Source organism: Triturus cristatus, chromosome 7, assembly GCF_964204655.1.
Source record: "Triturus cristatus chromosome 7, aTriCri1.1, whole genome shotgun sequence".
Lineage (NCBI taxonomy): Eukaryota > Metazoa > Chordata > Amphibia > Caudata > Salamandridae > Triturus > Triturus cristatus.
The window spans coordinates 1,510,212,759-1,510,235,011 of record NC_140590.1 but is presented as its reverse complement, the minus strand read 5'-3'; positions in this window follow the sequence as shown (position 1 = coordinate 1,510,235,011).

Here is a 22,253-nt window from a genome sequence, read left to right as displayed (position 1 = left end):
GAGCAGATTGGGGGGGCAGATTGTTTTGGATTGAAGTGGGGGGAGTCTAAAGTGGAATGGATTGGAGAGGGGCCGATTATTTTTGGATTGGAGTGGGGCAGATTGCATTGGGCAGATTGTTTTGGATTGGACTGTGGCAGATTGGAACAATTTAGTGTGGGGCAGACTGTTTTGGATTGGAGTGGGGCAGGCTGGAGTGGGGCAGACAGTTTTGGATTGGAGTAGGGTGGATTGTATTGAAGTGGGGTGGATTGTAGGAGGTGTAGGGTGCATTGGATTGGTGTGTGGTGGATTTGATTGGAGTGGGGTGAATTGTGTGTGAACTGAAGTGGGGTGAATTGGGATGGAGTAGATTGATTGTGGTGATTTGGATTGGATTGGAGTGGGCAGATTAAAATAGAGCAGACTGGAGTGGGGCAGATTGGAGTGGGGCACATTAGAGTGGGGCGCGTTGGTGTGGGGTAGATTGTTTTGGATTGAAGTGGGGAAGACTGAAGTTGAATGGATTGGAGAGGGGCCGATTATTTTTGGATTGGAGTAGGCCAGATTGCATTGAACAGATTGTTTTGTATTGGACGGTAGGAGATTGGAGCAATTTAGAGTGGGCAGACTTTTTGGATTGGAGTGGGGCAGGCTGGAGTGGGGTAGATTGTTTTGGATTGAGTGGGGCAGATTGTTTTTGGAGTGAGGCAGATTGTTCTGGATTGGAGTGGAGTGCATTGGATTTCAGTGGGCTGGATTGAGGAGGGAGTGGGGTCTGTTGGATTGTGGTGATGTGGACTGGATTGGAATGGAGTAGATTGGATTGCAGTGGGGTGGATCGTGGTGGACTGGAGTGGGGTGAATTGTGATGGAGTGAGTGTAGTGGGGTGAGCTGGACTGGATTGGAGTGGGGCAGATTGAAGTGGAGCAGATTGTTTTGGATTGGAGTGGGGAAGTTGGGAGTGGGATGGATTGGAGTGGGGCCACTTGTTTTGGATTGGAGTGGGGCAGATTGGAGTGGGCAGATAGATTTTGATTGGACTGGGGCAGATAAGATTGAGACAAACATGTTTTGATTGGAGGGGGGTTGATTGGAGGGGCAGACTGGAGCTGGGCAGATTGGAGTGGGGCACATTGATTTGGATTTGAGTGGGGCAGATTGGAGTGGGATGGATTGGAGTAGGGCAAAATGGTTTGGATTGGAGTGGGGCAGATTAGAATGGGGTGGATTGAAATAGGCAGATTGATTTGGAGTAGTGTGGGGCAGATTGGAGTGGAGCAGAATGAAGTGGAACATATTGTTTTGGATTGGAGTGGGCCTTATTGTTTTGGATTGGAGTGGGGCTGATTGGAGTGGCAGATTGCTTTTGATTGCACTGGGGCAGATTGGAGTGGAGCAGATTAGAGTGGAGCAGACTTTTTATTGGAGTGGGGTGGATTGGAGGGGGCAAACTGGTGCTGGGCAGATTGTTTTGGATTGTAGTGGGGCAGAGTGGAGTGGGATGGATTGGAGTAGGGCAGATTGTTTTGGATTGGAGTGGGGCAGATTGGAGTGGGACGGATTGGAATGGGCAGATTGTTTTGGATTGGATTTGGGTGTATTAGAGTGAAGCAGATTGTTTTGGATTGGAGTGGGGGGATTGAAAGGGGCAAATTGCAGTGGGGTTGATTGTTTTGGATTAGAGTGGGACAGATTGGAGTGGGGCAGATTGTTATGGATTGGAGTGGGAGAGATTAGAGATGGGAGTGGGATGGATTGGAGTGGAGGCCAATTGTTTTGGATTGGAGTGGAGCAGATTGGAGTGGGGCAGATTGGAATGGGCAGATTGTTTTGGATTGGAGTCGGGTAGATTGGAGTGGGGTGGATTAGAGTAGGGCAGATTGGAGTGAGGCAGATTATTTTGGATTGGAGTGGGGAGAATTGAAATAGGACGGATTGGAGTGGGGTAGATTGAAATGGAGCATATTGTTTTGGATTAGAGTGAGGCAGATTGTTTTGTATTTAGTGGAGCTGATTGTTTTGGATTGGAGTGGGGCAGATTGTTTTGGATTGAAGTGGGGCAGATTGGAGTGGAGCACACTATTTTGGATTGGAGTGGGGCAGATTGGAGTGGGCAGATTGCTTTTGATTGGACTGAGTCACATTGGAGTGTGGCAGGTTAGAGTGGGGTGGATTGGAGGAGGCAGACTGGAGTTTGGCAGATTGGTGTGGGGCAGAATGTTTTTGATTTGCGTCAGGCAAATTGGAGTGGGATGGGTTGGAGTGGGGCATATTGTTTTAGATTGGAGTGGGGCAGGTTGGAATCTGCAGATTGTTTTGGATTGGAGTAGGGTAGTTTGGAGTGAGGTGGATTACAGTGGGGCAGATTGGAGTGGGGCAGATTGTTTTGGATTGGAGTGGGGAGGATTGGAATGGGTGGGTTGGAGTAGAGCAGATTGTTGTGGATTGGAGTGAGGCAGATTGTTTTGTTTTGGATTTAATAGAGCTGATTGTTTGGAGTGAGGCAGATTGTTTTGTTTTGGATTTAATAGAGCAGATTGTTTTGGATTGGAGTGAGGCAGATTGTTTCGAATTGGAGTGGAGCAGAGTGTTTTGGTTTGGAGTGGGGCAGATTGGAGTGAGGTAGATTATTTTCTATTGGGGTGGGCAGATTGTTTTGGATTGAAGTGGGGCAGATTGTTTTGGAGTGGGGCAGATTGTTTTGGAGTGGGGCAGACTGTTTTGGATTGAAGTTGGGCAGATTGGAATGCAGAAGATAAGACTAGGGTAGATTGTTTTGGATTGCAATGGGGCAGAATGGTTTGGATAGGAGTGGGGCGAATTGGAGTGGGGCAGATTACAGTGGAGCAGATTGGAGTGGGGTGGGTTGGGTTGGGAGAATTGGAGTGTGGTGGATCAGAGTGGCTTGGTTTAGAGTGGGTGGATTGGATTGGAGTGGGGTTGATTGGAATTGGCTGGGATGCATTAGATTGAGTGATGTGGATAGGTGTGGGATGAGGTGGGGTGGATTGGCATGGATTGGAGAGGGGTGTATTGGTGTGTACTGCATGATTATGTGTTAAAGCATCATTTCAGAAATTACACATAAGAAAGAAACAATGCTGCTTTGCAATAAGATAATCCTCATCTTTTGAGAACAGTGCCCTGAAGCAAAAACAAAAGAAAACATGAGTGCAAAGTGAGAAAAGAAGATTTGGCAAAATAAAGGAAAGTTAATTACAGCAAATAAATCTGTTCAATTTTGTTTGTCCTGCTGGGCACATTTTTGCCAGTCACACGCTTCTGTTTGCAAGGCACTAACAGTTAAACAGAACAAAATAGTGCCTCAGTCACGTAAGGAGCAGCGGACAGGCACTGATTAAGTTGAATCAGATCCCTGCTCCACAGAGAGGAACAGAGATGATGTTAGGTCTGCCTTGATGAATAACGAGGCTGTAAAAAACAGTGCCACGCAAGCCAACAAATGTTAAGCAACAGGCGGGTTCCAGTTCCTTTTTGATTACTGAAGAGCCTCGCAAGTGAGAGGCATGCAGCAATGCATCCTGTCCCAGGCTCGACCCTAAACAAGAGAATAGATATTGAGTAAAGCTCATTTAGGAGATACGCATGTCTCCAGAGCCTTGAAAAACCCAGGCAGACTGCGCACGTGGCTTTAACAATCGGAGCCATTAGCAACAAGATTAGAACATATGAAGTGATAGGTATGTGAAACAGCAATTGGGTAAAATGATGTGTGAGAAATTATATATAAAGAGGAGAAAAACTTTTGAGAGATTTTGAGAGTTCACAGATAAAAAAAATCCTAAAATTGTTAATAAATGAGATAAGCCTCTTGAGCAAAGTAATTTGAAAGACTACAATTTGTTTCCAAAATCATCCCGGAAACGAAATTGAGTAAAATGCCTTGATCATCATACAGATTACTTTAAACCCCATTAAAGGAATATAGCAGCCTGCCTCGGCAGCAAAGGCGCTTGAACTGCTGAAATCACAGAAAAGTGCAAATTAATTAAAGTGGAGAATAAGCTGAAAGGTAATAAGGGCACTTTAGTGGAGAGGGGAGGCTGTCCATGTGATGAAGTGGCCTTGCCCTATGGACGCTTTTTTATGCCATCAGTTCCTTCATGAAAAAGGAAAACTACCTCATGCCAGCACAGAATTTATGAAACAAATAAATCATGATAAATTTCTGTTGAATTCTACTCATGAATGTGGCACTCTAGAATGCTTAATATTAAAAAAATATATGTATTTAAGTATTGCAGATTTTTTTCTTTCTTTTTCCTGAGGGTTACCAATATGCTCATTTGTACAAAAAAAAGTGTCCCCTCTCTTAAATATTATTCTAATTTAAAATCAATCTGCAAAAGTTTTATTTTTGCTTTGGTATATGGTTGAGCCATGCCTCTGACTGGCCAATGGATTTCGGTGTTTTTTTTTTATTCCGATGCCCCTTCAGGGATGTAGTGCACCCCAGGGTGTCACACCAAAAGCTCCTCATTTCAAAAGGGGTTGCTTTCTTTCTCATAATCGCCACCTCCCTGGATCCAGTAAAGTACACCATGTGAGCCGACAATTCCTACATTCCTCTCTCAAGAAGATGAAACTCTTTCAGGAGGACTACATCTGGACCATGTCGCTGAGGAGCACTGCACCATGCCTTTCTTTATTCTGTCATCCACCCAATTTACATTCCCAGAAAATATCTGGTAAATACTTATGGTAAATCTGGGAATGCATCAAAATCCATGGGGCAGAGTAACACAATGCAGCAAATTGCACTGCATTACTCCAGATTTATCAAACCACTCACTCACTTGATCAATCGCACTTGGTAGCTGTGTCAGGCTTGCACCCTCTTGCGTGGTGCAAGTGCGACACAACTACTTGATAAATGTGGCCCAGCATCTACATTCACCTCCTTGCTTGCTCCTATGACCTAATGATCATGAATTCTTCCAAGTGTGCAGGTCCGTATTTCTTTCTGCTACTTGCAAGTCAGGGTCCATTTGTAAAACATAACTCATAACTTGTTCTTCAGCCCTCACTATCATCTTCACTAACATCAGCATTGCTGGCTGTTTTCAACAGATCGCTGTGATATTACAGTCTGTCCTGATTCCCTGTCCTTTGTTTTTGAACACTTTCCCAGATGTTTAGTGAGCTGTTGTTCAAGGTTTTGTTTTAATGTGTATTAATACAGCAATTGTCAAGGGACTCATTCAAAAGTCATACCTTATGTGCCTTCGAATAAACCCAGAGTTACTCACAATTATTAATCAAACCAAAATTAATAACAAAGAAGTCAGAACACAGGACTGATATAGTTTGCATCTTGTTATGTTCTGGCTCCAATCAATTGTAACAATCAGCAAAATAAGTGCTCATAGTGCAGACAACGCATTGCTTCAACAAAAATTATATTTACCAAGAACATAGATAACAGACACTGTACAATACCCATTGGTTGTATACATTGATTTCTAAAATTCATGACAGTTTTTGCATATGTCATTGTGGAATCCCTTGAAGTTAAACTACATGTAACAATCAAGAGTGAGGGTTTGTCGACAATCTGACCCATGTGACTGTTAGGGTCTCTTTAGGACGTAGTCATCTACCTATCAGGCAAAATTGCCCGAATTGTCCTTTGAATTTATTTTCAACAATAACGCGGTGGAGCTAATCTCACTCCGCTCGGCACCATTAAAGTGCGGAGAGGCAGCCTCTCTTCACTTCAATGATGCCGAACGGAATGAGTCTCTCCACACTTCCTTCCAGTGCCTCAGGGTCTGCTTTGATCTTCTGCCTCAAGTGCCCTTTCTTTACCGCCAGCTTTCTTTTTACTTCTCTTGGAGCAGTTTGTGTGAGCCACTGTTGATGTCCTTTTCTGCACCCTGTGTTTTTTGTCTCTTGACACACATGCAACATATTGTACCAAGATTTGAGGCTTGCTCTCAGGAAGTCACAAATCAAACGCCATTTTTCCTTGTTGCCCATTGTATTTCGCTATTGACCTGGAATTTCCACCTGACCTCCAGCCTGCCTCCCCATTAACCATAACAATTAGACATACCTATTAAATGAGTCTGATACAGTACTTACAGCGCAATAATTCATTTGGTTTCTATTGCGCTGTATTCAAACTTATAAAAAGCACACCTCCCTGATTTGGCACTGATGCACTTTTCCTAATGGTTAACACTCTACTCCGTGGGAGGTCTGGAAGACTGTGTCTATGTCAAGTGGTCTAGGGCTATTAGGTAGTGTTTCAATGCATGAGGAAGCAAGCTGTGCTATTATTGTGTTGCTGTGATTTGCCATATATTGCAGCGAAAAGCAATGAAAGAAATAAATAGCCTCATCCATTACACACTAATGTATGTATGGATAGAAAGTGTACCTGCGGTGTGGCATATGTGGGGAGTGTTTTATAGGTGTTTACCAAGGGCATAGGCTGATCATATCATGTTGCAGTGCCTAAGCATTGGTAAATGAGAACAGTGTGAGAATGCTTACCACTCTGGGATGTTGTGGACAGATCCTCCCATGATTCTCCCTGCAAAGCAGTACTGCCTTTGTGTATTATTGTCAAGATACCTTGCAGTCGGCAGTCAAATAAGACCCTTTTCTGTCTTTAAGTAACAAAGGTTTCTTACATGACACAACAAAAAGTACATTGTCCTCCAGCAGAAATGCCTGAGCAATAGAATAACAGAATGGAATCAAGAGAGGCACTTTTAAAACGACGAGATGAGCTCAAGGTGAAGAAACCTACAATTTGCTTCACAAAACTTAAATTAGCATTTTCCCTCAGACAGTGTCTGACTTCAAAGAATTTCACTAAGTACGGAAAGTGTGCATAGGGCTCTGATAGTGCTGATTGTTCTCCTACATAGTGCCACATATTTTATGAAAGCCAATATATACACTATAGAATTTTCAACCATCCCAATGTTGAACAAAAACGCCTAGCCTTTCATCCAAATTAACTTTTCCATCAGACAGATCCACAGAATTGGTAAAGGTGACAGCTAGTGCTACAAAATCACTAAATATTATCAGATGAATTTCCATACTAACACAAATATTTTTTGATGACTCCCTAATAGCACCTCCACTACCAGACCACCATCTTCATTGGAAGTGAGTGCTTTGAATTTATCAAGACAGCCTGAGTAACAGTGTCTCATCAGTTTTTAAAGATGGACTCTCTCTGAGGAGTCACAAAGCCTAATACTCTTGGTCAAGCCTCTTCCAGTAACTTATGTAATTTATTTCACCCGAATTAGCAATAGGTGTAACATTTCTTGGCTCTCAAACTCAGGGATATGCATTAGCACTATAGAGCCTTGAGAAATTGACAAGTTGCTATCACTGTATTTGGTTGCATTTCACAATGAAATGTCAATATTTCGAGGTACTCAAAAAAATGCAAGCAAAATCCACAGATGTGATCACTTTTGAAACTCAAAATGTTCCCAAAAGTAAAGGAATGCAATGTTTAAGATGCCTAGAGGAAAAAAATATACTTAGCACTGAGATACATTCAGATCCCACCTTAATGACTTGTTCACTTATTAATTTAGTTTAATTCTCAAGCACATGGAAGCCAAAAGTGCTGCTGGCAATGAGAAGTAGGAAAAGGGAGTGGATAAATCAGGAAACCAACAAGACAGGATCATCGAAATAAAACTTTTTTCACCACTCGTATAAATGAAAACTTATAACCAATCTCGGTAAGTTACAGATGAGGAATGATCTAGAGTCATTTTTCTATCCCCTTCTGCAACTGACCAGCAAATTTAATTTGTGCATGCGGAAATGTTCTATTAGGTTTTATTCCATGGCTATTGTATTTAGATTAAATATAACACTTTGAGGGTGGTTGCTATTTTATTAGTGAAAGGGATTCTTTATTAATTGGAAGTCTGTGTGGATGATTGGTGAATACGATAGTGATGAATGAGTGAGTTCTCAGCTAGAGAACAAGGTGTTCTAATAAATATAACTGCCACGTTTTGAAGCAGTTGGAGCTTCTGAAGCTGGTACTCTGGAAGGGTCAGGTACATCACTTTACAAAAATCAAGGGTGAGCTCACAACTGTACACACTACCATAAACCGTCAGTCAACAAGAAAGTTGTATTTTCTTCAGGAAAAAGCAGGAGAAGGTAGACTTAGGAATCTGAGCTGAACTATCCAGAAACAAGTCATATATAAAGGACATAATGCACACTACATAAACAGGAGTAGAGCAGTGCTAAATGAGTTGGGCCACCGAACATAGGACAAGTTCGAACCCCTCACAATCAAGTTTCTGTTGTATATGTACTGACCTTCGAACGATTCTTGTTTATCCGCAAGGTTATAGCTAAGAGACATGCTGGAAAGTTTGTGTTGTGTTTGGTCTTCGTCCAATCTAAGGAAAACAAGGGCCACCCTAACAGGAAGGGGGTACTGTTGTTTTTGAAGAGTGATAGAATTGCTGCATATATCATCCTTCATTCAATGGATTTACAGCATTACTCAAAGAAAGAGTTGCACAAATATTACTGCTAACCCTTTCGGTGCGTCGGACAGGCACCAGTGCTCATTTGTGTTGGATGGCGCCCGGCCGTCCTCGCACATGGCACAGGGAATCCCTCTGGTTTGGGCACCAGAGGGATTCCCTTTACCACCCCCCCCCCAACAGCCTCAGGAGCTAGGGAAGAGGTTCCCCAGCTCCCTAAGCTGCCTGCTTTGTTTCCCTGAAATGACGATCAGCGCGCACGTCGCGCTAACCTCATTTCAGTGAAACTGAAACTGAACTGAGCCAAGAGGCTCATCTCAGTTTCGCTTTCTACGTGCTCAGGGGGCTATTTCAGCCCCCTGAGCACGTAGAAAGTCAGGAGAGGTATCTCCCCTTTCAAATGGTACCCCTCCCTAGTGGATCTCTACTTGGGGATCACCCCACGAGGGCGATCCCCAAGCAGGGATCCACCCACTAGGCACCAGGAAAGGGGGAGCGGCCCCTTGGGCAAGGGTCTTTACTCCCCCCATATGTTTTTTGGCAAATTTAGTCTTTCTGCCCGCCTGGGGTGGCAGAAATCCCACTAGATACCAGGGATTTTACTTTAAATTCGGGGTGGGGCTGCCTAATGTGGGCAGCAAGCCAATGCCCCCCACTCCCCCCTGCGGCAAAGTACCAGCACACTAGAAAACAAGGATTTTTTTTCAAATGTAAATTAGGGGTGGGGGCTGCCCAATATGGACATGCCAATTGCCCCACACCCGGTGGAATTACAGTCTTTCTACCCCCCATGGGGGGCAGATTGGGCAGTAGTCCCCAATCTACACCCCTGGAGGGGGCAGAATGCCCACTAGACACCAGGGTTTTTTTCCTCTGATGAATTTAGGGGTGGGGGTTTCCCAAGATGGGCATGACCCCCCACAAAATTCCAATCTTTCTGCCCCCCGGGGGGAGATAGGGCAGATGCCAGGGATTATATTCTTTATAGGCCCTGGGTGGCAGCTTACCAGAATGGACATGCAAATGCCCCCACCCTACCCCCAAAGAAAACAAAAGACTTTATGCCCCCCAGGAGGCAGATGGGGCAATCGCCTCTGATCTGCCCCCGGGAAGGCAGAAAGCACACTACGCGCCAGGGATTTTTGTTTTACATAGGTAGGGGTGGGGGCTGCTCCGAATGGCCATGTCAATGCCCCCACACCCCCAGAAAAATTCTACAGTCTTTCTGCCCCATGGGAGGGAGATGGGGCAATAGCACCTTACCTGCCCCCGGGGGGGGGCAGAAAGCCCACTAGCCACCAGGGACTTTTCTTTTCTAACGTTCGGGGAGGGGGCTGCACAGAATGGCCATGCAAATGCCCCCACACTCCCAAGAAAAGATGCCACAGTGTTTCTGTCCCTCCCAGGAGTAGATGCTACTAAACGGCAGAGGGCCCCTGAATGTCAAATAAAGGGGAGAGGAGGGCAGGGGAAATCACTAAACACAGACAACAAACCTCCCCCTATTCAGTCATTAATAGGTGATACATCCAAAGATAATGAAACACATTATTGTCCCACAGAAAATATTATCATGTTGATTTATTTTATCAAAAAATAATTTAAAGAAAAAATAAAATGTATGTATATTCAATTTAAACAATTCCTAAAGTTTCTATACATATCACAAAAGCAGCCCCGTTAGAACAAAATGTACAATGAAGACAAAAATAACAGCCTCAAGATACACAAACACAACATGCATACTAACAGTACTTAAGTAAAAGGGAAAAAAGAAACAAATACATATCATGTACAATAATGTCAGAATTCACAATTAGAGTCTTTTCACGAATATCAAACTGAAAATGGCACATAGAAAACTGTGTTTTCAAACATGTTAGACTGTAAATAGTTGACAGAAGGTGCCGGCGCACGTTTCAGATTGGACCTAAAGTCCAACAGTTCCTTTGTCAGGGCGCAGAAGATAAAAATCATCAGGTTGTCAAACCCAGGAGTAGCCCTTGATCTGCCCCGGGGGGGCAGGAAGCCCACTATGCACCCGCGGTTATGCTGGCTTTTCTATACGTAGGGGTGGGGTCTGCCCAGAATAGGCATCCCAATGCCCTTACCCACCCAAAAGAATAGCCACAGTGTTTCTGCCCCCCTCGGGGGCATATCGGGGCAAAAGCCCTAGATTTCCCTCCTCCCCAGGGAGGCAGAAAGCCCACTAGGCACTGACTTTTTTTTGGAATGTGCCTACCTGTGGATTTTGGGTCCTAGCACAGCCGGCACCTAAGGAAACATAGCAAACCTACACATTTTTTAAAACTAGACACCCAGGGGAAACCAGGATGGGGTACCTTGTCTGGCTCCCACCAGGATCTGTTACCCAGAATCCCTTGCAAACCTCAAACTTTGAAAAAAGAAACATTTTCATCACAATTCTATAATGGAAAGCTCTTGAATCTGCATGGATCCACAAAATGCCACCCACCCCGCATTCTCCAAAGTCTTCCGATAAAAATAGTACCTCACTTGTGTGGGTAGACCTAGTGCCCACAACAGGAAGCGGCTCAAAACGCAACATGGACACACCACATTTTTACAGTGAAAGATGACCCTTTTTTTGCAAAGTGCCTAGCTGTAGATTTTGAACCCTAGCTCTTCCGGCACCTAGGGAAACCTAGCAAACCTATACATTTTTGAAAACTAGACACCCAGGGGAATCCAGGATGGGGTGACTTGTCTGCCTCCCACCAGGTTCCGTTACCCAGAATCCCTTGCAAACCTCAAACTTTGTAAAATAAAATACATTTTCCAAATATTTCTGTGATGGAAAGTTCTTGAATCTGCATGGATCCACAGAACTCCACCCACCCCCCATTCTCCAAAGTCTTCCGCTAAAAATAGTACCTCACTTGTGTGGGTAGACCTAGTGGCCACAACAGGAAAAGGCGCAAAAAGCAAACAGGACGCACCAAAACAGGAAAAGGCACAAAAAGCAAACAGGACGCACCACATTTTTACAGTGCAAATTCACCCTTTTTTTTGCAAAGTGCTGAGCAGTAGATTTTGATCCCTAGCTCTGCCGGCACCTAGGGAAACCTAGCAAACCCATACATTTTTTAAATCTAGACACCCAAGGAAAATCAGGATGGGGTGACATGTGTGGCTCTCACCGGTTTCTCCTACTCACAATCCCTTGCAAACCTCAAACTTTGTCCAAAAAAACACATTTTCCTCACATTTCTGTGATGGAAAGTTAAATCTGCGTGGATCCACAAAATTCCATCTACTCTGAATTCTCCAAAGTCTTCCGATAAAAATGGTACCTCACTTGTATGAGTAGGCCTAGTGCCACAAACAGGAAATTGCCAAAAACACGACGTGGATACACCACATTGTTACAGTTAAAACTGACCCATTTTGCAAAGTGCTTAGCTTTAGAATTTGAACCCTAGGTGTGACGGCACCTAGGGATACCTAGCAAAACAATTAATCTTTTAAAAGTAGACACCCGGGGGAATCCAGGATGGTGTGGCTTGTCTGGCTCTCACCAGGTTCTGTTAACCAGAATTCCTTGCAAACCTCAAACTATGAAAAAAAAAAACATTTTCCTCACATTTCTGTAGTGGAAAGTTCTGGAATCTGCATAGATCTGCAAAATTACACCCACCCTGCATTCCCCAAAGTCTTCCAAGAAACAATTTTACCTCACTTGTGTGGGTAGGACTACTGCCCACGACAGGAAACGGCCCAAAAAGCAACGTGAACACACAACATTTTCACAGTGAAAACGGACCCTTTTTTTGCGAAGTGCCTGTTGATTTTGAACACTAGCTCTGCCGGCACCTAGCGAAACCTAACAAACCTATACATTTTTAAAAACAAGACACCCAGGGTAATTCAGGATGGGGTGACTTGTCTGGCTCGCACCAGGTTCTGTTGAGGTTTGCAGGGGATTCTGTGTAGGAAAATGATGGCGGCTCAACGCAAGCCATACCTTGATGGACTCACCCGGGTGTCTAGTTTTCAAGAATGTGTGGGTTTGGTAGGTTTCCCAAGATTGCCGCCGAGCCCGAGACAAAAACTCAGGTGACACCCTTTGCAAAACCAGTTTGTTTTGTGATAAGAAATTTTGATGTCTCCTCAATACGTTTTGGGCACTTGCCTTTCGCGGGTACTTGACCCACCCACACGAGTAAAGTACAATTTTTAATGGGAGACTTGGGGAAATGCTGGGTGGTAGGAAATTTGTGTGAGCCCAGTGATCCCACAACTTTCCCAAACAGAAATTTGAGAACAATATCATTTTTTCAGCTAAATTTGAGGTTTTCAGGAGATTCTAGGTAGGAAAACGAAGGGGTGGGGTTTGGTAGGTTTCCCATGATGGCCGCCTAGCACCGGGCAAAAAACCCAGATGACCCCCCTTGCAAAACCAGGTTGTTTTGTGATAGATAATATTGATATCTCCACAATATGTTTTGGGCCCTTGCCTGTCGCGGGTACTTGACCCACCCACAAGAGTAAGGTACCATTTTTATCGGGAGACCTGGGGGAAACCTGGGTGGTAAAAAATGTGTTAATCCATGGAGATTCCAGAACTTTCCCACACAGAAATTTGAGAACATTTTGATTTTTCAGCTAAATTTAAGGTTTGCAAGCTATACCATGCTGGACTCCCCCGGATGTCTAGTTTTCAGAAATGTGTGGGTTTGGTAGGTTTCCCAAGATGGCCGCCGAACCCGAGGCCAAAAACCCAGGTGACCCCCTTGCAAAACCAGCTTGTTTTGTGATAGGTAATTTTGATGTCTCCTTAATACATTTTGGGCCCTTGCCTGTCGCAGGTACTTGACCCACACACCCGAGTGAGGTACCATTTTTCTCAGAAGACTTTGGGGAATGCGGGGTGGGTGGAATTTTATGGATCCACGCAGATTCCAGAACTTTCCACCACAGAAATGTGAGGAAAATGATGGTTTTTTGACAAAGTTTGAGGTTTACAAGGGATCCTGGGTAACAGAACCTGGTGACACCCAGTCAAGTCACCACATCCTGGATTCCCCTGGTTGTCTACTAGGTTTCCCTTGGTGGCAGCAGAGCTAGGGTTCAAATTCTACAGCTAGACACTTTGCAAAAAAAGGGTCTGTTTTCACTGTGAAAATGTGGTGTGTCCACATTGTGTTTTGGGCCATTTCCTGTCGCGGGCACTAGGCCTACTCACACAAGTGAGGTACCATTTTTCTTGGAAGACTTTGGGGAATGCAGAGTGGGTGGAATTTTGTAGATCCACACAGATTACAGAACTTTCCACCACAGAAATGTGAGGAAAATGTGTTTTTGTTAACAAAGTTTGAGGTTTGCAAGGGATTCAGGGTATCAGAACCTGGTGAGAGCCAGACAAGTCACCCTATCCTAGATTCCCCTGGGTGTTTAGTTTCCAAAAATGTATATGTTTTCTAGGTTTCCCTATTTGCCAGCAGAGCTCGGGTTCAAAGCCTACAGCTAGGAACTTTGCAAGAAAAAGGGTTAGTTTTCACTGAGAAAATGTGGTGTGTCCACGTTGCGCTTTGGGCCATTTCTTGTCACGGGCACTAGGCCTACCCACACAAGTGAGGTACCATTTTTCTCTGAAGACTTTGAGAAATGAAGGGTGGGTGGAATTTTGGGGATCCACGCAGATTCCTATCAAGGATTCCTCTAGATGTCTAGTTTTCAAAAATATATAGGCTTGCTAGGTTTTCCTAGGTGCCGGCAAAGCTAGGGTTCAAAATCTACAGCTAGGCACTTTGCAAAAAAAGGGTCAGTTTTCACTGTGAAAATGTGGTGTGTCTACGTTGCATTTTGGGTCGTTTCATGTCACCGGCACTAGGCCTACCCACACAAGTGAGGTATCATTTTTTGTCGGAAGACTTTGTGGAATGCGGGGTGGGTGGAATTTTGTCGATCCATGCAGATTCCAGAACTTTCCACCACTGAAATGTGAGAAAAATGTTAGGTTTTTTTACAAAGTTTGAGGTTTGCAAGGGATTCTGGGTATCAGAACCTGGTGAGAGCCAGACAAGTCACCCCACCCTGGATTCCCCTGGGTGTCCAGTTTCCAAAATGTATAGGTTGTCTAGGTTTCCCTAGGTGTCGGCAGAGATAGGGTTCAAAATCTACAGCTAGGCACTTTGCAAAAAAAGCGTCAGTTTTCACTGTAAAATTTAAGTGTGTCCATGTTGCGTTTTGAGCTGTTTCCTGTCGCAGGCACTAGGCCTGCTCACACAAGTGAGGTCCCATTTCTATTGGGAGACTTAGGGTAACACAGAATTGTAGAGCAGCTGTTATTACCTATTGACTTTCGATGCATTTCTGCCTTCCAAATGAAAGCCCATGTGTAAAAAAGTAGTCTCTTTGAAAAATGTCCTATTATTCTCATGCTAGCATGGGTACTCACAATTTCAGAAATGTGCAAATAGCTACTGTTTCTAAACTTTATATTTTGTTCCAATATCAGAAATACATAGGTGTCTTTCATCCTGATTTTTCACAATACATAATAAAAAGCCATTGCAAGACGCTGCTCAGTTATTGGCTCTGGGTTCGTCGGGTTCTTGGTGAACCTACAAGTCCTATATATCCCCACACACCAGAAAGTTCCAGGGGATATAAGGGTATATTGCTTTCAAACATCTGTCATAATTAGAAGAAGTTACAGGTGAAAATGTTGTTACAAATGGCTGTTTTTTTCAACTCATTTGCAATTTTTCCTATTTTCAACTGTTAGTTTCTATGAAGAAACCTTGAAGTATCTACACAAATGACCCCTTGCTGGATTCAGAAGTCTGTCTACGTTTCCAAAATGTATAGCTTTCCAGGATCCATTATTGCTTTCATACCCATTTCTGCCATTAACTGGAAGAAGGTTGAAAGCACAAAAAATAGCAAAAATAGGCTATGTCCCAGTAAAATGCCCAAACTGTGTAAAAAATGCTGGTTTTCGGACAAAAGTCTGTCATTCCCTGAAAGCCGGGAAAATGGTGATTTCAGTCCCATAAACCCTTTGTTGATACCATTTGCAGGGAAAAAACAGACGCTTTCATTTGCATTTGAATTTTTCCCCCCAAAAACAAAATATTGCTGTATTTTGGCTAATTTCTGATTTCCCTCCAGGAGAATACACAAACCCTGGGTACCTTTAGAATCCTGGTGATGAGTATAGAAAAGGACGCACATTTGGCCTGGATATCTTATGTGGTCAAAATGTTGCAGGGGCCTAAACGTGAACTACCCCAAATAGTCAAAAAAGGCTTAGCACAGGGGAGGAAAAGGCCTAGCAGTGAAGGGGTTAACAGCATGAAGGTCCACTTTAAACCACCAGGCAATCATTCCTGGTTGCTTGGTCAGTTGAATCCTCTCATATAAGATAGTCGTGGGATTCTCACGTGGTTGTGGTGGCAATTTCAGGTGAGGGCCACTCACAAATACATGCACTTTTTTTTGACAAATCACTAAGGAGAAATCATTACTGCAATTGTATAACTGTTCAATAATCCTGTGGGGCTGATACAAAATATTAAGGATGTGTCAATCAAGCAATCACTAAAGGAGACTGATCTAAAGAAGCCACCGTCCAAAGAGCACTGATCCTTAGTTGTCCCTATTTGTATTTTGTGTGTTGGTGATACAAACTTGGCATATGGCTAAGCTGCCTGAAGCCAGACCTAAAAATGGGGAAATTGGAATAAAGGTGTCTGCTTCGTTATGGTATGAAACATCAGCCGTATGGAGTAACTAAATTCAATTTTTCTGATTGTACTAAAAAAAAGGCCATTTTAGATGTGGCTCCTGACTTTTCACCATTTTTCAATCACTGGCAGTGAAAAGCAACGTACAAAGAGGTCTTCCAATTTAGTAAATAACTCAATTCTCTGTCCTTCCCGGGCTTACTTCTTTATCGGCCAACAGGGGTATGGTCCACTTTCACCCACTCGCTCCAGACTCTTTTAGAATTTTGTGTAGAATCTCCTACTTTTACATTTCTGGGGGATTTTAATTTCCATCTAGAAGCTAATAACAAGACAGATACTGCCATGTTGCTGGACAATCTTGCAGGCTACGGTTTGACCCAAATTGTTTCTGAATCCACGCTTATGGCTGGCCATACTTTGGATGGCATTTTTACTAATAATCTTCCCCTGCCATGGACAGATCATAAAGCAGTACATTTTAAGGTACTAATCCCGAGTAGAAACAGTTCCCACCAGAACAGATCACCTCCTGTCAAATCCAGACCTTGGCACAGAATTAGAAAAAGAGAATTAGAAGTAGTCCTTGTGAGGAACCCCCTCATTGATGTCTCTGACATCAATCTGGCAGCCAGCAAATTTGATGACTGGATCAGGTCATCAGTAGACCTCCTGTCAAATCCAGACCTTGGCACAGAATTAGAAAAAGAGAATTAGAAGTAGTCCTTGTGAGGAACCCCCCCCATTGATGTCTCTGACATCAATCTGGCAGCCAGCAAATTTGATGACTGGATCAGGTCATCAGTAGACCAGCTAGCTCGGTAAGTAACAAAGAAATCGCAAAGAAGCCATGCGTCCGCACCCTGGTATAACACAGATCTCTGACTTATCAAATCCAAATGTAGGCAATTCGAGCGATTATGGAGGATAGATTACAGTAAGGAACGCAAAGTGGCCTGCAATCTAGTCCTGGAAGAATATAACTAAGCTAGCAAAAAAGCTAAAACTGTTTTATTTCACAACAAAAATAGAAGCTGCCAAAAACTCCTCTAAGGAGCTTTTTAAAGCTGTAACTGTTCTATCCAATCGGCAGCAGGATAGCCAATTTTTACCTGACCAAAATTTCTGTGACAAGATTGCAACCTTCTTTCAAACTAAAGTACAGACATTCTATAATGAACTCCTTAGGACATTACCTAATTACATTGAAAACAATGAAAATACCACAGAGGAGAACCCCATCCGTAGCAGCTTGTCCAGGTTATCTAATCTAACGATAGAGAAAGTTAATGATCTGTTATTATTGACCAAGTTACGTTCTCCTACTAATCCCTGTCCTCCTCCCATATTGCACCTGGTCTGTGGAAAAATCAGTGCACATTCAAGCCCCTCTCTTAAATGAGATTATCAGCTCTGGGACTTTCCTGCAGGCATGGAAAAAGGCATGTATTAGGCCTGTCGTGAAGAAACCCGCCTTGAATCCCACTGAGGTGAAACACTATCGCCCAATATAGTGTCTACCAACTCTGGCTAAATTCTTGGAAAAATCAATGAACCTGGAACTAACCGACTACTTAGATTGCAACAATCTCTTAGATTCCACCCAACATGGCTTAAGATCTCGCCATTGCACAGAGTCAGCTCTAATTATGGCCACTGAGGAGATTTGTAGACAGCTGGATGGGGGGGGGGGGGGAGAGCCAAACTTATCCAACTTGACCTATCAGCAGCATGTGATACCGTTAACTATACGGTACTGATGTGGCGGCTGAAGGCAATAGGTATTAAAGAGACAGCCTTAACCCTACTCTCCTCTTACATGGTATCCAGGGAGCAGACGGTCCATTGGGACAATCTTAAATCAGAAAACTTCTGCCTCCCTTGTGGAGTACCACAAGGCTCAGCTCTGTCACCAACCTTGTTCAATATCTATGTCACCTCCCTGGCCAAACGAATCAAAGATCACGATCTTACATTGATCTCATACGCGTACGGCACCCAGATAGTTGTATCTGTCGCGCAGAGGGTGGATGTCACAGCCGTCAGCTTTCAAAATTGTCTAAATTCCATTATGGACTGGATGAATTTAAATTTCTCTCATGGAGTTTGGGCATGGCCCATCCATATGGAGCCAATTGTGGTGGCCATCTGAGGCAGGTAACTGCCCCTTCCCATCCACTAAGGCGAGAAATATTGGAATAATATTTGACAACAAACTAAATTTTGCAAAACAGATTAATCATCTAACCTCCTCCTGCTTCTTTCTATTGAAAATGATGCGGAAATCTTTGCCTTTTATTCCAGTGGGCCTCAGGAAAATGGTAATAGGAGCTCTTGTCCTCTCAAAATTGATTATGACAAAGCATTATTTCTGGGAATTGACAAGTGTCAGACTGCCAAACTGCAGTCCATGCAGAATGCTGCAGCATGAGTACTACTTAATATTCCCAAATATCACTCCATTTCCGCTAGCATCAGGCAGCTTCATTGGCTCCCAATCCAACAGCGTGTAGCATTTAAAGCTCTCTGTCTGGTGCATAAGGCGTTGTATGGTGGGGGAGCCATGGATATACAGAATCTACTTTCTTGGTACTCCCCGCGGTGGAATCTTAGATCAGCCAACACAGGGCTAGTACAGGTTCCCAAGATTCAAAAAGCCAGATGGTAAGGCAAACGCCTATCTCATCGAGTAGCCAAATTGTGGAACAAGCTACCAACTAGTATTAGGCTACAGTTCAACAGGCTTCTCTTTAGGAAACTGGTCAAGACCTAGCTTTTCCCCCCCGCACTAAACTTTGGTCGAGCCTGGGCAACTGCACATGTCATTCCTTGCGCCAAGACGCCTCTGCAATCGTGCGCTCTATAAATATGTCACTCATGCACTCATCTAATTTCAAGTTTTAAAAATTCCCCAAAAACCCTTTCCTTAAAGATACCTTTGTCAAATTCATTGAAGTTGTTATATTTTCCAAAGCAACACTAGACATTACAAAATGAGTTGTTAGTGTACGTAGTAGTCATAGTTTATTTCGAGTGAAACAACCTTAAAACCAACCCAATACAAAGCTGCATTACAAAATAGAAATTATTTATAAAATGCGTCATTATATATGAGTATCAACCGCAGCACATCCCACTATCCACTACTATTTCTTTTAGCATTCCATTTGTAGGAAGAACTTACTGTCCCAATTCTAAAACAACAGTGGTCATCTGTCTTAAAAAAATAAGAGCGAGGATGATGAGTAATGACGTAACAAGGCTAGCCTAAGCCATTTTTGCAAACATACCATGCAGACAATGTGGTATTTGATGATTAATGTGCTTGGAAGTGGTGAGTCACTTTTACATTCTTACAAACTTGAAATGAGTCGCAAGATTTTTTTAAATCAGCCAGCTTTTTGCGTTTGCAGCACAGGTAAGTGACAGAAAAAGAAAATTCAGTTTCACCTCGCCCACACAAAAATGGCAATAACTTGAGTAGGTTATTTGCAATTCAATTGCCATTTATATGTGAAGGTAGCTGGAGATGATATATCAATACTGATTTTAATGCACACCATTTTAGCAAATATTGCTTCAAAATAAATTGAACATATATTATTCAAGAACATTTCTGTCTGTTTGCCATTAGTGGAATTATTAAGCCTTTTATTCGCAAAACCTTTCCAAAAGATTTTGAGTTGATCAAATGAACTCCTGCTTATAAGAGATGGAGTATGCCAAAAAAGCGCCATGCTTTGTGATTCAAATGACAAGAGGACCTGCCTAAACCTGAGAGGTTTAGACACTTTTGTCATGGAGATTAGCTCGCCCATAAACTCCTGATGCTGATCAAGGGCATCTGTTGTACAACATCTGGCCCAGTGAAAGGGTGGTCAAATGTAAATTAGATGAATACAGTGACTTTCTTAGGTGAGGACAAATAGATGGACTTCTTTTTTAGTAATGATCCAATGTTTGGCCTTTAAAGCAGACACAGTAATGTCATCAATGAGTTCCCTAGAAGAGACAACTATTGAATGGGAAAGATTTGTATATCTGCATGTAAAACTATAAGATATCAATCAAATCAAGCTTTATTAGACTATTAAACGTCATAAAAGCATAACACGCTAAAACCACAGATCACAAATTTCTTCAGAGTTAATTAATACAATAAAAAAGTATATAAAAACGAATAAAAAAACATTAAAAGGTTATTCATATATTATTATCAGAATTGATGCTGAAGGATATAAGACACTTTAAATGTTCCGGCTAAAGTGTCCAAGCCCTACATGGTCCATTTTGTTGCTAGGAGTTTAGTTCTGATTGTCCACATCCATCTTAAAAACGTTGCCGTTGGTATCGCATGCAATGCGGAGGCGTCTGAGCACAGTATACGCATTGCTACACTGGACTGGTATACTCCCATGTTCCTACAACTCGTGCCAGCCAAGCTTTGCGTGGTGCAGCATATACAGGGCAAACGAATAACACATGTGCATATGTCTCTTCCTCATTAGTACAAGTTGGACACTTATCGTTGTGTGTGGTAGACCATGTGGCAGTGAAGGTCATCACGGGTAAACAACCTACTGTATGCTGGAAATACAATTTGCGGTCCAATGGTTTAGTAATGATGTCCCAGTAGTCCTCAATGTCCAACCTTGGTTTTATTTGGAAGAACCTTCCAGATAATGAGGCAGCATCACCTGCTCTATTGGCTTCCAGCATAATCGGTTCCCAAAATCTTTGCTTGATCAGGTTTTTAGATGGAAACTCTGAACTGCTTGGGTTAGTTCACAGTGATAACATGCCCATACTAGTTCAGGTGGTTCTAATATCACGCAGCCAGCTGATTTTATGGAAGCGATCAGCCTCCATTAGGTCTTTGAGACCTTCAGCAAAAATGTCCAGTTCTGGTGTGGACCAGATCCTGCGCCATTAGAGGATTGGACGCAATCTTGCTAAGTCAGCAATGGCCTTTCTGTCCAAGTCATAGCGCAGGTGGAGCATGGGGGTACTTTGGGGCTAACCTGTGACCCCTCGTAGGAACTGATTCTCAGAAACAACTAGAGGATACAGATTTTCAAAGCCCCATAACTCAGCGCCATACAGAGCTGAGCTCATTATTTTGGAACTGTAAATTTGCAGCACCAGAGTTAGAGGCTTGGTCAGTGATGTTTTAAACTCCCTAATCATTACACCCACCAGTTGTCTATGTTTGAGGGCTATTGTATCAATATGTAGCCTCCAACTGAGCCCTTTGTGCATGGTGATATCTAAATAGGTGAATGTGTCAACCTGCTCTAATAGTTGCCCCTCCATTACGATGCCCCCCTTAAATGACTTGTGTTGATTGAAAGTCATAAACTTAGTTTTTGTGGTGTTAACTTTTAAGCCACGCAGTGTGCAGAATTCCTCAAAATGCTGCAGCGCGCACTTTAGCCCACTTTGTGTTTTGGACAGTATTAGCGTATCATCTGCAAACATTAATATTGGATTTTTTTTTCCAGTGAGGACTGGGGCATCTGTGGGATAGTCAGCTAGAAAACTGACAATGCCATTAATAAAAAGTGAGAACAATTTGGGAGCCAGGACACAGCCCTGGCGTACCCCCTTCTCAACAGGGAAGCGATCAGTCTTACTACCATCAGCCCCTGGCGAATTTGGGAAAAGATTTTTTCTTGTACGTGAACTATTAAAAAGAGTAAATCGGGGGTCAATCCACGCTCCTGCAATACCCTCCATAATTTAGGCCATAATAATAGGTCAAAGGCAGACTTAAGATCAACAAAAGCTGCATAAATACTGCCTTTTCCGAGAATCACTGTCCACCAAAAGATTAAAACAAAACAAAAAATGTGGTCAATGGTGCTCAAATGTACCCGAAAGCCTACCTGGAGGGGGCTCAAGATATCATTATCATCAATCCATGTTTGATTTTTTGCTAAAACAAGTCAAGCTATAACTTTCTGGATTGAGTCTATAAGGGGGCAGATTGTTTTTGGAGTGAGGCAGATTGTTTTTGGAGTGAGGCAGATTGTTTTGGACTGGAGTGGA